We start from the raw sequence: 13,037 nt of genomic DNA on the forward strand, positions 1-13,037 counted from the left end.
TGAGGCTAGGAATGGATTACTACATTTACAATACCCAACAGACTACTTAAGAAGGACGCCAAGTAACACAGTGCACATTATTCACATCATTGAGAAACTTGAATGTTGAATAGTTGCAAAGAACACGATTTGATGATAGTCATAATAAAATAGATGCCGGTTAATCCCCTTTCTGGTTAACTCAACACACAATGAGAAAATGTGGTTTCACCCCAAGGTCGGCCTTAACTGATCTATTATACTTGTCAAGATTTCTTCCATAAAGATGTTGTTGTTTACTACATGCGGTCTTTTGTTGATCTACCTATGCCAAAGTAGGCTACGCAGAGCAGTAGCTCTCCGATAAAGTAACACCGCACAGTTCCTGCAAGATGGAAGGCGGGACAAACCCCTTAATTAGCAACAGCAAAGCTTCGCACAGCAAAAGGACTATCCTAAAATGTCAAAAGCAAGTCAGATGCCTTAGGCCATCAATGGGTGTGAGGGCCGATTGAAGTTGGACAACTAAAGTGATCAACTTTTCAGTGATTTCAGGCAAGGCATGATGGTCAACAGGCGATGAAGTGGATACTTGAGTGAAACAAAACAGAGAAACCAAGCTTGCTAAAACATTCTTATAGATATTGCATCACCACACTATGTCAAAATGTATTCACTTTAAATAGGTTTGCTACAACGGTTTTCATAAATGACAGATAGAGGTTCAATAATAACTTTTTAATATAGTGCTTCATATTCTGCTCTCCTGTCATTAGGCTATCATAATGTTTTGTATCAAGTATCCTATATGTAGATTAAATAAGAGGGGTGAGCACAAATCTCTATTTTGATCAACAGTTGGTATGTATATTCACCGGGTGACTGATGTTCAATCCACTAATTTAATTCTCACCCAAGTATCCGTATAAAAAAAGGCCAATTGCTGGTAATAGCGTTACTGGACTACCCCATGCTCGCAGTTTCTCCCAGAGTAATGGTCTGCTTAATCTATCAAATGCAGCACTAAAATCTAGTTAGCATGCACAAAGTAGTGTTCCACCAACAACTCCTTCCACAGCCATTTTGTTAATGGCCATAATGTCTCATACTCCTTTCTGAAACCAGCTTGATGTAACAGCAATATTTGCGTCTGATCCAAACAGTCTGCAAGTTCAGAGAGAAGGAAGCAGGCAAATGTTTTTGCATCCCTGTTGGGTAGCTCTATTGTTCTGTAATTTTGTGGGTCATTTGGGCATCCCTTTTTGAGCATCAGATGTAAGATTGAGCCCCTCTATGCCTCAGGGATAATATCTACCTCCAGTATTGCATTATACGAAGTACATAACAGTCTATTCTGGAACTCAGGATTATTTTTGATGACGAAGATGAGTATGCCAATTGGCCCGGGACAAAATTTCCACTAAGCGAAATCAAGAGATCCGTTGATCATTTTATCTGTGTGTGCAAAGGAGGCCGTATATGCCCCAGTTCTGATGAATTTTTTTTCTTGGTCATCATTATAATGCTCCGCCTAGTAGTAAATCCAAGTCTCAGCATCACTGTTGTTTTGTTCTGGTTCCAAACGTTCAAACAATTGCATTTATCCCCAAAAGGTCTTCAACTTATGATAAGGCCAGTCCTCTTACATGCAGAAAGGGGTTTCAGCAGAAAAAAAGCCTCAGAAATGAGCTATAGCTACACATTGCTCTTTCATTATTCACAGCCCGTTTTATTTCAGATCCAACTTGATTCGTTTTTTTCTTAATGCCCAACGTGCAAGATCTTAGCAATGCCAAATGGCTGCTAAACTAAATTCACCCAAAATATCATTAGAGATAGAAAGTATGCATTAAATATAATTTTTAGGCAGTATGCCAGGACAATTGAATTTCAGGACTATTCCCCAGGTTACACTGAGTGCCCAAATCACTCGCTGCTGCCAGGCTACAGATTACTACTACTACTCGGTGTAGTCTTTCAAGAACATTGATTAAATTAGTAGACCTTCAAATAGTGGTATTTCTGACAGGTGGAATTTGTTGATTGTGTTGTGCTCATGACACCCTTCGCTTACGTTAAAATGCTGAGGGGGACAGAAGAAGCAAAGAGGTGACACCAGGTAAGAAGGGAGTACAGGGGGGCACAATGAGGGAACATGATGTTGCGTATGCTGCTTGCCAGTGTAACAAAAAACATTGATGCACACTCTACGCTTTCCACCCTTCACCGTCCTCTGCAGAGAGGGCCTTTGTTTACCGACACTCTTCTGTCCGTCTTGACACACACAAACATTCACACAGTTCCCTTTCTTTTTCTTATTCACTCTCTGCCCTTCCCCGTCTTCCTGTGCTCTCCCTCTCGCCATCTCTCTCTTTGTAAAAGATACATTGTGCAACAGCAAGCTCAAGAAACTACTGGTTAGGGCAGGGAGAAATGTAGTGAATTTGCTTTGGCGGGGGGTGGGGGGGAGGAGAGGGGGCATGGTGGGCGGCTACTCTTTCCAGTGGGCTAACAATTTCATATAAGTACAAAAATCGATGTAAGTATGATATAATGACAGCCAGTACCATTTACTCAGTCGATACGAAGCTACTGTGAATTTTGCCAATAAAGCTCCTCCCGTAATCCTGCTCCCCACAGACTTCAAAGTACCCTTCAAGCACAACAAACCAGCCATGACATCCAACTTGCCACTAATCTATGACAGCTACTCAACACATCACAGCACAGCTCCCTTCTTAAAAAAGAATACAAAAATCAAGGTTGAAATTACAAACAAAAGATTCCTGATCCAATCCTCTAAACCAGTTTAGCTGTCTCCAGAAAGGAATACATCTGGTTTCTGACGGGCAGCTTGCTGCCACACCACTCGCCTCACACAAGAGAACCCTTTTTATTCCAGCTCTGCACACCCTGGTGGTGATCCTGCCTTCTCCATGCTCCACAAGCCTCAAGCTCCTCTTCCCTTCTTGATCGTACATGGCTTGAAGAGCAAGTGACACTGCCGCACATTACAACCATTTCAGAGCAACCTACCAGACTCTTTCCTGGACTTCTAAAGCCATTGACCGCTTTGATTTTCCAGCCACTAAGCCCACTAGCAATCATGTTTACTGGCCATTGCGATTCCAAAGAATATATAAAAACATAATTACAATTCATTTCCTGGTAAAAAAAATAGAGTTTGCTAATATTATACTCGCATATTACAACACCCTTTATACTGCCTCAATATTGAATAAAGCGTCTGGCAGCAATAGCAAATCTACTGCATCATACAACAGTACTGTCCACAAGTCAGACCTCAAAGGGAAAGGATCTATATCTCAATTTGCCCAGACATACACTTTAAAAAGCAAGTGTATATTGAACAAGGTCAGCAAACTACAAGTTTTACCATAAACACACTAAACAGAAAATGAATAACAAACAGCACAGAAGTGTACGATTTAGCTGCCAACAATGCTGTAAAGTATCTACAAATGGTCAGACTTTTTAGCATCAGTAGTAGCCGTTTAGAACGCAATCAAGCATATACAGGTCAAGAAAAACAAAAATATTGCCTCTATTTCTTTACCACTAGAGTTATTTAAAGTATTTTGAGTTTTGGAGAAACACACTAGCACTTCACATAACAAAAGAGGAGTACCAACATGTCCCAGTCAACAATCGTGCCACCCAAAACGAACTTAACTACCTCAATCTTGAAGGCCGCTAGCCATTTGGTCCATGCTGCTAGGCTGACTGCAGCCGTCCACTACAACCACAGCAACATAACCAGCTCTCTCCATCCACCACAATTGTACTCCCTCCCCTGGAGTGCGGGAACACGTTATCATACTGTAACTGTGCATTGTCACGCCTAATCCGGGTATGAGTTGTCCTTGTGATCGCCACATATTTAAAAAACACCACGATGTCTGCTGTTTGACAGGAAACAGCCTTTACAACGAGGTTTTTACCTTGTTGTGCCTTTACCACGTATTTTTTACAGCGAATATGCATTTACAACGCATGCCAATTCCACGTATTTAAGCTAAGTTTAGGGGGTCTCCCCCCCAAATACATTGTTTTAAAATCTAAAAACAATGTGTGGTATTGGCATGCGTTGTAAATGCATATTCGTGGTAAAAACATGCGTGCTAAAAAAAGTGTGGCAAAGGCATGCAAAGTAATTATCTGCGTTGTACCGTCATACAACCCTGTTTGACATTTCTCACCATAAATGCTGGTATCCCTTAAAAATGCTGATTATCAGTTATCAATAGATATAGGAACACAAGGCCGTTTAGTGAGGTCCTTCTCTTCCTCCTCAAAACCTTTCTGCACAGCAACTTCTTGTTAACAGTAGGAGCTTTCAACTTACTTTTGGCTAATTTACCCTGGTTGTCCCTACCATCTGTATTTCCAGGCTTTTTCTTATGCCTATGTATATTACATTCCTTAACACCCTCTTTTCCAAAGGTATCTTCGCGAATCACTGTTTTACTTTAGTGGTATCCAGTGGAGCTTGAAGTAATGGGCCTGCAGAACCCTTTTGTATCATTGTTGGAATTCAGATGGAGAATTAGGTTTTTAAGCATTTAGTGTGCATTCAGGTAGAACATTTTCATGGCAGGCAACTTCGTTAAGTGCTGCTAATTCTTTTGACAGCGTGTCTGTTGCATGACTCATGTTTTATGTTTTTTGTAAATTTAACTTGTGATAGCCTTGCTGGGTACAGCTGAAAAAAAGGTCACAGTGTTCTAGAGGTTTTGCAATACACACATTATCACAGACATATGATGGCATTGCAAAAGAATACACAAATATCTCAAAATATATACCAGAGGTATGGAGGGTACAGTAAAGGACGTACGCCAGGTGAGGACGATGGACAGCACCCTCACTGTAGAAATGGTTCTATTGCCACGGTTCAGTTTCTGGGTGTCTTGTCAAACTCGGACTGAATCTGATTACTAACCTATAAGCAGAGAGTATTATCCACGGGGGTAGAATCTGCGTGGCCAAGAAATTATCTCTGCACTTTGATGACATCCAAGCCCATCAGCCCCATGCATACTATCTGCAAAAGAGTCAGCAGGAGAACTGAGAACTACAGCTGAACAAGGCAGAATCAGAGCTCTGAGAGGCTGGAGTTGTTAATCACTCTGCCTGGGGTTGCACTAAAACAGCCATATCATGGCCGGCTGAAAGAAGCCTCACCAGAGACCAAGACTACAGCTCCTTCAGTGAGTTGAAATACACAAAAAGGAGGAACTGTTCCAAACCAGCTCCAGGCCTTTCACGGTGGGATCTCCATCCCTGTCTAAAAAAACTGCTAGAAAAGTGAGACCCACTGGGTTTTATATTGTCCAGTGACCAGGGAGTGAAAATGCAGAGGAGTGCTTGAAGATATCCTGAGATGCAGGGCAGGTGTCTTTTAAAGCTGGTCTTCAAGAGGTGAGGAGAAGAGCTGCTGGCCGGCTGGTCGAGAAGAAGGAAGGAGTATCCTATCCCAAATGGGAGGCAACTACCAAGGAGAGTCCCAGCCAGTGTGCTCAGATCACCTAACCTTCCAGACCTAACTTCAAGTCACCTGTTTGTCCTGCAAGAGGTGTGACCGCTGCAGCGACTACCTGTCAAAAGTTCTGCAGCTATGCAGCCATACCCTTAACGACTCAGGGCTGGGACATTTTATTTTTATTCAAATCTTTTTATTGAATTTTCTGAAACATTGGATAAACAGTACATATGCATAGAGGTACAGTTGTAAAATAAATAAATATACAGATAGAACGCAGCAGCGCTCTTGGAGTAGGGATACAGAGAGGGGGAAGAGAAGACTCTGTAGGATATGAATTGGGAACATATATGCCATGCTGACCTTTGGAGTTTACAAACAACAATCGAATGTTATAGATTATGTATATCATGAGAGTCATGTTGTATAAGGTCGTAGTAACAGTACATCACAGTAATCATGTACATCACAGTAATCATGAATACATATTCACAACGCTATGATACCCACGGTCTACAACTTGATTGTGTTAAGGAGGTAATGGGAGCACCAGTAGCAGAGGTGATATAAAGGCTCAAAGCGGGTTATGTGTTGGATATAAATCCTACAAGCGTATCATGAGATTCATATTGTATTAGTTCGTAGTAACAGTACATCACATTAATCATGCATACAAATTGACAATGCTATGGTACCCACTGACTGCGTCTTGATTATGTTGAGGAGGTAATGGGAGCACCAGTGGCAAAGGTGATTTAAAGGCTCTAAACCGGCTATGAGTTGGATATAAATCCTACGCAGTTGGATAAAAAGTACAAGGGCCCTGTCTGGGAGAAGAGGAATTTGAGATAGAGAATGTGTTATAAGGTCAATTGGCTGTGAAAGAGAATGTTTTAAGAGAGAATAGCACTCTCCTGATCCAATTGTTTATGGTGGCTTATAGCTAAGAAGTTTAGTATCCAATGAGTCCCAAATTTGTCTATGAGGGGTGCGCCAGGGGGAGAGTTGTAGTGTCACATTATCAGCACCGCCAAGGAAGGTGATCCAATTCTGCCACATTCGGAAAGATATCGCCTTGAAGTTCTTCTAATTATATAGTATCAATTTGCATGCTACAGTAAGCATTAGGTCTATTAGATGGCGATCTCCATCAGTTTTCAGCTGGTTGTCTAATGGGCCTAGAAGGATAGATGAGAACTTCTTTGATGGAGTAATATTCAAAGCGTGTTTAATGCAGTACAGTATTTTATTCCAGAAAGTCTCTAAGATCGGACATTCGACAAAGCATATGTGCTAGAGTGCCTTCATTTATCTCGCAGTTCTGAAAGTTGGGAGTAGGAGTGAGTCCTGTTTTAAAAAGCCTGGAATTTTAAGGACTTATCTACAGGTCACAGAAGGAGGGAAGCTGCTTGAACATTTCTATAGTGAGCCTGCACCTGCACTTTCATTACACATGATTAGTTTCCGTGTAGAAATCTTGTAGGGAATTTGTAGAACCATATGCCTTCGTTATTTTTGTTTGTAGTATTGAGTTTTGAAATATTTTAAAGAACGATTCACAAAAAGAGCTGAGGGGGTGTACATGGTGTGCTCTTTGCAGGATCATGACAGGACCAAGGATAGCGGCGTAAAAGGCACTGAAGCACCACAGGTGGGGCCCAATAACCCCTGCTTGCCCTGTGACCCCTGAATGGGTTCTGAGACCTACCAGCTGAAAATGTTCTGTCTCGGGAGTCATCTGATCAGTGCTCATTTATAAGAATGCTAAAGAAATAATTTAAGAACCAGAATTCAAGAATCAGAAACAAGGCAACGCCAATGAAGAGGGAGCTTGTGGTTCTACTGTAAACACCAGCCTAACTGAAACAGGTTGAACACAGGACAAACACTATTTAAAATGAGAAGTCGCGGGGGCGTGGCCAAGATGGCGGGGTGAGCGGACGCTTCCTCCCGTAGCTCCTCCGGCCCGGCTCAGCTCGAGCCCCGATTTCTGAGCTTCTCTCCCCCCGCAGCTGCTTTGCGGGTGAGAGGACTGTGCCGGAGTTCCTGGTGCACATTTTGATGCTACTTTGACTCCTATCGCCCTGGAGGCAGTACCCCGAAAGTTTGCTCAAAGATCGGAGCACGGAGGAGAGCCTGGGAGGCGGAGCGTATTGCGGTGCTGTCCAAGCGCCTCGGCTGGGCCGGGTGCTGAAAGCTGGTGATCCCGAGGAATCGGACCCGACGTGCTCCGCAGAGTAACAGAGCCCTCCGGCCGAAGCCTACGTGACCGGTGTCACCGATACACAGCGGACCCTGGACCCTCGCTGGCGTTTTGACCCTTCGCTACCGACGACGGTGTACGGTGCGGCGTGGACCCCGGACCTGGTGGCGAGAGACGGAGGCATTTGCGCGGCGGCCGACCTGGGTGGACCCGCCGGTGCAACTGTGAGACACTGGCTTTGAACTTTCCTTGCCCATCGTGGCCCGGGGGTCGCCGGCGGTCTTGCCGGCCTGGGCCGCTCTCCCGGACCCGCCCTGCCGCCATCTTGTCACTGAGGAGCTGGAGCTGGCGACCTCCACCCGCGCCTTTGCCGAGCGGGTGCCTACTTTCGCCCTGGCTCCTGAACTAATTTCCCAGGGAGTGTGCTACTGAAAGACCCTGACTTTGGCCCCCGTTTGCCGCCCTGGTCGGTACTATGATTGTCTCGCCCCGGCCTGAGCCGCCATTTTGTCGCCTGTGACGCATCACCCTTGTCTTCGGCAGGGTCTCCACATCTGGTGCCCACGAGCGACTGGACGCATCTACGGCGGCCGGCCCTGAGCTTTGCCCACTGCTGAGGCCAAGATGACTGGGAGAGGAGGCGCGAAAAGGGGAGACCGCACTCTGCCAGACATGCTCAGCAGGGCCCAGCAGCTGCGGGACAGGACACAACCGTCCCCGGGGTCCTCCCGGGCCTCGGCGGACGCAACTGGAGGCGAGCCGCCGGTCACGAGGTCCTTTATGGAAGACTTATTCAGCTCCCTCAAAGACGACTTCCAGACGCTAAAGAAGGAGGTGGCCAGCGAGGTCCGAGAAGTGCGCAGGGAGGTAGAGGGCCTTGGCGAACGTGTTGACACGGTGGAGACGGCGGCCCAGCGCCGAGATGAGGAGATAGTCCATCTCCAGCAGGACGTTCTCCGTCTACGGGAGCAGTGTGTCGAGCTCCAGGCCCACTCTGAGGACCTCGAGAACAGGTCCAGGCGGAACAATATCCGGGTGCGCGGTGTCTCATCCGTGGACGTGGGAACGGACCTGGTGGCCTATCTACAGGACTTGTTCCGGGAGATTTTGGGAGAAGATGCGGAATTTCCGATCCGCATAGACAGAGCGCATAGAGTGGGCCGACAGCGCCAGTCATCGGCACCCCCTCCTGATATTCTGGCGTTTCTGCCTGATTTCCCCTTGAAGGAGCGCATCATGACAGAGGCCCGCAGGAAGCAGCCTTTAACTTTCAGAGAGCGGCCCGTGGTGCTCTACCAGGACCTGTCCGCCATCACGCTGCAGAAGCGCAGGTCCTTCCGGATTGCTACGGACTTTCTACGGGAGCATGAGACGCCCTACTCCTGGGGTCACCCCTTCCGTCTAATCTTCAGATGGAATGGAGTGTTACATCAGCTGCGCTCCCTCCAAGACATCTGCGGGGTGTTGGGACTCACAGCCACGGAAGAAGACGGAGCGACGCCCGCATGGAGACGTTCGGAGAGACGGAGTCGGCGAAGATCGAGGAGGAGACAATCGCCGGCGACTGCGAGTCACCCTGATTCCCCTACCATCAGGGCGGATATGGCGGAGGCCCTGAGAACGGCGGCCAGGACCTTGCCTGAATCCAACGGCGTGGCCATGACGGCCTAACTTCACTCCGGGGGGAGAGATTCTTAGCCTCTACGATGCTGGGTTGGGGCTGGGGGTTGGGGGGGGACGGTTGGAGGTGAGTGGCTGAACGTCCACTTGATTGGTTTCTGCAGACTTGCCCGTTCGGGCTGGACTGAGACAATGGGGTGTTTTTCTTTGTTTATGGTTTTGGCTTGTTGCCATGGGTTGGTTCTGGGAGGGCTTAGGAGTTGGTTTGTTGTTGGTGGGGTCCCGTCCAATATTGCCCAAGCACACGCGAGGCCGGTCTTGGCCTTCCCTGCGCCCCTGCCCCGCGCGCCCCCTCCGCTGATCCCTCGCTTGCTGCATAGCGCTTCGATCCCCTGGGAGCGATGCCGTCCTTGAAGGTAGTGACCCTTAATGTTAAGGGTCTGAACAACCCTGTGAAACGCAGGGCGATCCTTTCCCTGCTAGAGGGGACGCAAGCGGACATTTGCCTTTTGCAGGAAACTCATCTACTTCCCAAAGATTGTCACAGGTTGCGCTCTGCCAAGTTCCCCACCCAATTCTTCTCTTCGGCAGCGACCAAGACTGCAGGCGTAGCCATTCTTTTAGCTAGCTCTTTCAGGGGCGAGGTATTATACAAATATGCCGAGCAAAAGGGGAGGCTCCTAGTGTATCGCATGCGGCTTGGGGGTATCACCTTCACGGTTGGCTCCGTTTACAGCCCGAATGACCACCAGGATCGTTTCCTGGAATCAGTGTTGGTGGACGTCACTGCCTCGCCCGATCGCCATGTTGTCTTGGGGGGAGACCTAAATATGGTCTTCGACTCGGCTATGGATAGGTCTGCCTAGCGCTTCCCGCAGACGGGGGAGCTTTCCCGAGCGGTGCAAGACAGGATTGCAGAGATGGATCTGCATGACCTCTGGCGCGCTATGCACCCCACCGATAGGGACTATTCCTATTTCTCCCACGCGCACCGCACTTATTCGCGGTTGGACTACCTCTTGGTGAGCGGACCGCTGCGCACGGCCGCCACGGAGGCAGACATCGGGGTCTTGTCCCTGTCCGATCACGCACCAGTTTCCGGAGTCTTTGCATGGCCGGCGGCCTCCCCTTCCAGAGGGATGTGGCGGCTTCGGGATACTCTTCTACATAAGAAGTCGGTGGTGAAGCGAGTGGAGGAGGTCATTCAGGATTATCTGGTCCACAATGGCAACTCCGACACGTCTCTAGCGACGCAGTGGGCAGCCTTGAAGGCGGTCCTCAGGGGGGAATTTATCTCCATTTCCTCGGCCGAGAACAGAGAGCGGCAATGTAAGAGGGACGAACTGACGGCGCAGGTCAGGGAACTTGAGCAGGTTCACCGCCGAACAGGGGCTCCTCGAGTTTGGAGGCAGCTGAAAGCGGCGAGGAAACTCCTCTCTGCGCTAGACCTAGATCGGGCGGAATACGCAGCGTTGCGTCTGAAGCATGCCTTTTATACGGGCGGGGACAGATGCGGTAAGCTCCTGGCCCATCGGCTCAGGGCTGCGCAGCAACGCAATGTAGTGAAGGAGCTAGTGGGTGCAGACGGGGTTTCGGTTTCCGGTGACGCGGATGTGGCGGATTCCTTTCGTAGCTTTTACGAGGCGCTATATGCCGCGGAACCCTCCTCACCGGGAGACGCTGAGGACTATCTGGAGTCTGTGACCCTCCCGGTTCTAGAGCCCGCCCAGGCGGACCACCTAGAGAGGGACATCCATGTGGAGGAAGTCATCTCCGCTATAGCACGATTGAAACACGGTAAAGCCCCGGGCCCGGATGGCTACACGGCCTTGTTCTACAAGACCTTCTGCTCCACTGTGGCGCCTATCCTGGCTCGCCTGTTCAACTCTTTCTCCGAACCGGGGGCTATCCCGCCGGACCTTCTTTCCGCGACTGTGTCGGTTATTCCGAAACCCGGGAAGGACCGGACCCTGTGTGGTTCATATAGGCCTATCTCGCTTCTGAATGTGGATCTTAAGCTCTACACGGGGATCCTGGCGGCCAGACTTGGACTGCACCTACCGGGCCTGGTGGAGGCGGACCAGGCTGGTTTTGTGCCCGGTAGACAGACAGTCGACAACACCAAGAGAGTGACGCACGTATTAGAAAAGGCCTCGCGCGTCCCGGGGGAACGGATGTTACTGTCGGTCGATGCGGAGAAGGCCTTTGATAGGGTTCATTGGCCGTACCTTGAGCTGGTTCTCGGGAAACTGGGGATCGGCGAGAAGTTCCGCACCATGGTCTTCAATTGTTATAAGAGACCATCAGCATCGGTGCGGGTCAATGGGCACAGCTCTAGTAGTTTTGTCATTGAGCGTGGTACAAGACAGGGCTGCCCCCTCTCACCGCTCTTGTTCGCCCTCTACATGGAGCCGTTTGCCCAGAGGATTCCCGACAATCCGGACGCTATTGGGGTTAAGATGGGTCAGTATACCCATACTGTTAGCCTGTATGCGGATGATGTCCTGCTGACCCTGGATGACCCCAGGCGGTCACTCCCTGCTTGCGTCCAGGAACTGAACGCCTTTGCACGCGTGGCCGGCTTTAAAATGAACATGTCCAAATCGGCTGCCCTGGATGTGTCGCTCTCCGCGGACACCAGGAGAGACCTCCAGCGTCTTTTCCCCATGCAGTGGTCCTCATCCACGGTGCCATACCAGGGGATCCTGCTTGCGCCTTCGCTGCCTGAAATGGTCAAAGCTAACTACTCTTCCCTTAGCAAGAAGATTAAGGAGGAACTCGGCCGATGGAGCAAGGGCCTGCTCTCGTGGCTGGGTCGTATCGCAGCGGTGAAGATGACGGTGCTGCCTCAGATCTTGTATCTTTTTCGCGCTCTACCTCTCCAGCCCCCTGTGGGTTGGATACAGCAAGCGCAGGCTGACATCTCCCGTTTCGTGTGGCAGGGCCGCAGGCCTCGGATGAAGAGGGTTCTCTCCACGCTTGCTCCGGAGGCGGGGGGTCTTGGTGTTCCGGATCTCCGGAAGTATTTTCAAGCGGCGCAACTCCGGTATTTGGTGGAATGGAGCAGGTGGGAATCTGACAAGCACTGGCTCTTTCAGGATCAGGCGGTTGCGGGACGCACCCTTCAAGAGGTTTCATTCCTGCGGCGCGCACATCGCCCGGCTAATCTCTACGCCTCCTTTGTCACCCGGGTTCCCCTGCGAGTGTGGGATGCGGTTTGCGAGCTCCGCGAGCTAACTACCTTCCCATCACCGTTTACACCCATAGTTGGTAACCCCGACTTTACTCCGGGCTTAGAACCGGGAGCTTTTTCCCACTGGGTGCAGGTTGCAGGGTGCTCTTTCAGATTTACGGGCCGGAGGGCGTGCTTCCTTTCCAACAACTCCGACAGGAATTTGGTCTGGCGGAGGTAGACAGATTGCGCTACATGCAGGTCCGTCACTGGGCTCTCCAACCCCAAGTGCGCGACGTCGCAGCCCGTCAAATCACACCTTACGAACGGTGGCTGGTGACCCGGACCTCGGATGCCAAGCTTATTACCGATCTGTATAAGTTTCTCCAACCCCCGCCGTTTCATTACCACAATCCGGGGAGGGAGCGCTGGCACAGAGAGTTGGGCAGGGCCCTGAGCCACAAGGAGTGGGACAAGATCGCATATCGGGCGAGGCACTCTGCGTACCACACTGGGCTGACGGAGACCTTTACCAAGGTGTCCACCTACTGGTATTACAC

At 49.3% G+C, this 13,037-nt stretch overlaps 1 protein-coding gene across 2 annotated transcripts in view; it reads right to left on the reverse strand.

Annotated features, from left to right (window-relative positions):
* Positions 1-13,037, reverse strand: part of LOC147702891 (kelch-like protein 3) — a 530,880-nt gene that overhangs the window by 312,632 nt on the left and 205,211 nt on the right. The gene's annotated exons all lie outside the window — the stretch shown is intronic.

The sequence above is a fragment of the Lissotriton vulgaris genome, chromosome 7, assembly GCF_964263255.1.
Source record: "Lissotriton vulgaris chromosome 7, aLisVul1.2, whole genome shotgun sequence".
NCBI classification, from domain to species: domain Eukaryota; kingdom Metazoa; phylum Chordata; class Amphibia; order Caudata; family Salamandridae; genus Lissotriton; species Lissotriton vulgaris.